The 4,128-nt window shown below is 46.3% G+C and overlaps 1 pseudogene; it reads left to right on the top strand.

The window, feature by feature from the left end:
- Positions 1-3,456: 3,456 nt before the first annotated feature.
- On the top strand, positions 3,457-3,574 carry LOC126485721 (5S ribosomal RNA; annotated as a pseudogene).
- Positions 3,575-4,128: the final 554 nt, after the last annotated feature.

The following is a 4,128-nucleotide window of genomic DNA, read 5'->3' as shown; positions in this document are numbered from 1 at the left end:
CTGTTAAACTTATGCACTTTCACCCTACATTTAATTGTGACTGAAGATTTGCACATGCAAAGATTTGTGCGAAAATGGTGCTGAAAATCTGATCAGAAAGACAATCGAAGATACTGTAAGACGTCATGGTCTCCTGACCTTCATTGCTTACATATTCCGCCCTCACAATCATATTCCGCTCATCAAGACGCTTCATTCGAACCCAAACTCGATAAGATAAAGTCAATGTTGTATGAATTCATGCAAACGATATGCATAACAAGTAAATCGCAAATGCGCACCGAGCTTGAAATACTCCAGGTTGGCAGAATACCACCCACGTCGCTCACAATACGGGTGCATTGATTTTCTCGAGAGAATTGCCAATAACCACGAATGGTTCAGTCATGTAGTATCAGATGATTTAACCGGATTTTTTGAGTACATTTGTAAGACAAAGCGAGGAAGTGAGGAGTGGCACACTGGGACATCGCCTCGACCGAGAAAAGCTCGAATGAGCAAATCAAAAATTAAAACAATGTTTATTTCCTTTTTTGGCAGTAGGGGTATTGGGCATAAATATTGTGTTCCTCCAAGACTAACAGTCAACCAGGTGTTTTAAATAGATGTCGTAAATGGCTTGAAAGGCTCAGGAAAAGGATGAATCGAGTGAGGCACTGCAGAAAGTGGACGCTGCATCAAGAAAACGCCCCGTGTCACATGATCACTTCCATCACTTCAAAAGGAATTCCTGTTATTCCTTAGCCCCGCTGTTCACCTAATCTGTGTCCTTGTGACATTCTTCTTTTCCTGAAATTGAAAACTGTCTTGAAAGCATGTCATTTTGAGACTCTGAAGAATATTCAGAGCGATGTAACATACATGTTAAGGGCCCTACCAGTTGAAGTCATTCAGCGTCGAGCCATGATTGGTAAGAAGAAATAAAATTGTTCAAATGTGTGTGAATCCCCAAGGGACCAAACTGCTCAGGTCATCGGTCCCTAGACTTACACACTAATTATACTAAATGTCCCTAGACATACACACTAATAAAACTAACTTATGCTAAGAAAAAACACACAACCATACCCGAGCGAGAACTCGAATCTCCGGCGGGAGGGGCCACACAATCCGTGACATGGCGCCTCAAACCGCGAAGCCACTCCGCGCGGCAAGAACAACTCCGCCGTTTTATAACTGTCGAAGGCAACTACTTTGAAGAGGAAATATTGTTGTTTGAAACAAATAAAAACGTTGGCAAATAAAAAAATTGCCTCATTATTTTTCTCACACACGTCGAACGCCTCACATGTAAAGACATTTAATGTTAGAAACGCATTTTCGTTATGCACTTGAGCGTTGGTACAGTGTAAGTGATTTCCGAAGTCATATTTAAAATTTCTCGATTTTAAAAATATCGCCAGATATTTGTATCAAGTACACTACTGGTCATTAAAATTGCTACACCAAGAAGAAATGCAGATGATAAATGGGTATTCATTGGACAAATATATTACACTAGAAATGACATGTGATTACATTTTCACGCAGTTTGGGTGCACAGATCCTAAGAAATCAGTACCCAGAACAACCACCTCTGACCGTAATAACGGCCTTGATACGCCTGGACATTGTGTCAGACAGAGCTTGGATGGCGTGTACAGGTGCAGCTGCCCATGCACCTTCAACACGATACCACAGTTCATCAAGAATAGTGACTGGCGTATTGTGACGGGCCAGTTGCTCGGCCACCAATGGCCAGACGTTTTGAATTGGTGAGAGATCTGGAGAATGTGCTGGCCAGGACAGCAGATGAACATTTTCTGTATCCAGAAAAGCCCGTTCAGGACCGGCAACATACGGTCGTACGTTATCCTGTTGAAATGTTGGATTTCACAGGATCGAATGAAGGGTAGAGCCAAGGGTCGTAACACATGTGAAATGTAACGTCCACTGTTCAAATTGCCGTCAATGCGAACAAGAGGTGACCGAGACGTGTAACCAATGGCACCCCATACCATCACGCCGGATGATACACCAGTATGGCGATGACGAATACACGCTTCCAATGTGTGTTCAGCGCGATGTCGCCGAACACGGATGCGACCATCATGATGCTGTAAACAGAACCTGGATTCATCCGAAAAAAAGACGTTTTGACATTCGTGCACCCAGGTTCGTCGTTGAGTACATCACCGCAGGGGCTCCTGTCTGTGATGCAGCGTCAAGGGTAACTGCAGCCATGGTCTCCGAGCTGATAGTCCATTCTGCTGCAAACGTCGAAATGTTCGTGCAGATGGTTGTTGTCTTGCAAACGTCCCCATCTGTTGATTCAGGGATCGAGACGTGGCTCCACGATACGTTACATCCATGCGGATAAGATGCCTGTCATCTCGACTGCTAGTGATACGGGGGCCGTTGGGATCCAGCACGGCGTTTCGTATTACCCTCCTGAACCCACTGATTCCATATTCTGCTAACAGTCACTGGATTTCGACCAACGCGAGCAGCAATGTCGCGATACGATAAACCGCAATCGCGATAGGCTACAATCCGACCTTTATCAAAGTCGGAAACGTGATGGTACGCATTTCTCCTCCTTACATGAGGCATCACAACAACGTTTCACCAGGCAACGCCGGTCAAGTGCTGTTTGTGTATGAGAAATCGGTTGAAAACTTTCCTCATGTCAGCACGTTGTAGGTGTCGCCACCGGCGCCAACCTTGTGTGAATGCTCTGAACAGGTAATCAATTGCAAATCACAGTATCTTTTTCCTGTCGGTTAATTTTCGCGTCTGTAGCACGTCATCTTCGTGGTGTAGCAATTTTGATGGTCAATGGTGTATTTACAATTAAAAGAGAGAGGGAGGAAGCACAGTGCCTGACCAGCGCCCCTCTGACATCATACGGAGGAAACGAGGTACCATCACCCGCTCAGCAGAGCAGCCTGGTGGGCTGCCTGCCCGGTGGTTACGTGCAAATGAATGAAAATATCGCCTGCGGTGGCGGGCAGACGCAGCAGCGGACGTTAGCTGTAGCAGCGCTGTGGCAGCAATCAAGCGCGCCGAGCCGCGCCGCTAATGAGCCATCTGGCGGCCATTAGCGCAGACCGCCAATGACGTCCTGCAGCGCAGGACGCGCATCAGCTGGCGCCAGGGAGCACGGCCGCCGCCATTTGCCAGCCCGCCAGAGAGCAGTAGTAGCTCTCTCTCTCTCTCTCTCTCTCTCTCTCTCTCTCTCTCTCTCCTTCACTGCCCGCGCGTATCAGTACGGACCGCAGAAGCTATTGTGTGACCTACAAATAAGCAAAGATCGTGCCATGCTTCGATGTCTCGCAAGATTAATTTTAAGGAGTGATATTAAAATTTGACCAAAGATGTATGAAAACAGTACGGTGTAATCACCATTTCTCCTAAAGCGATTACAAGTGCATTTCGTAATGTGTCTGTTTTCTAAAATGCTCTATAGAAGGCAGAGGCAACAGCCTTGCCGCAGTGGATACACTGGTTCCCATCAGATCACCGAATTTAAGCGCTTTCGGGCGTGGCCGGCACTTGGATGGGTGACCATGCGGGCCACCATGCGCTGTTGCCATTTTTCGGGGTGCACTCAGCCTCGTGAAGGCATTTGAGGGACTACTCGACCGAATAGTAGCGGCTCCGGTCAAAGAAAACCATCATAACGACTGGGAGAGCGGCGTGCTGACCACACGCCCCTCCTATCCGCATCCTCATCTGAGGATGACATGGCGGTGGGATGATCCCGGTGGGCCACTTGTGGCCTGAGGACGGAGTGCTATAGAAGGCAGACTTATATCACAGTTACTGAACCTGCCCGTGGGTAAACAGTCTTATACTGCTGAAGGCCAAATAAAAATAAATACATAAAATCTATAAAGCTATAGTGTGAATGAATTACGCGACGGTATTCAGGGTATCCGGAAATTCCAAATTTTTAGGAAATTCAGAGGGAAGTGAGTAGAAAATATTTCGAAGTGGAAACCATGTCCGGAAACGTTCCGTTTCGGTGCTATGACCATTTGAAAACGTGTTAGTAACGCGAACTCTTTTACAAGTAATTGATTTAGCGTGACACAGTACATCATTTGTTTTATATTCCAACTTATTAATAGCCAAAGAAACTGTTCT

The sequence above is a fragment of the Schistocerca serialis genome, chromosome 6, assembly GCF_023864345.2.
Source record: "Schistocerca serialis cubense isolate TAMUIC-IGC-003099 chromosome 6, iqSchSeri2.2, whole genome shotgun sequence".
Taxonomy (NCBI): domain Eukaryota; kingdom Metazoa; phylum Arthropoda; class Insecta; order Orthoptera; family Acrididae; genus Schistocerca; species Schistocerca serialis.
The sequence above is the reverse complement of the archived record's forward strand: the minus strand, read 5'-3'. Positions and strand labels throughout refer to the sequence as shown.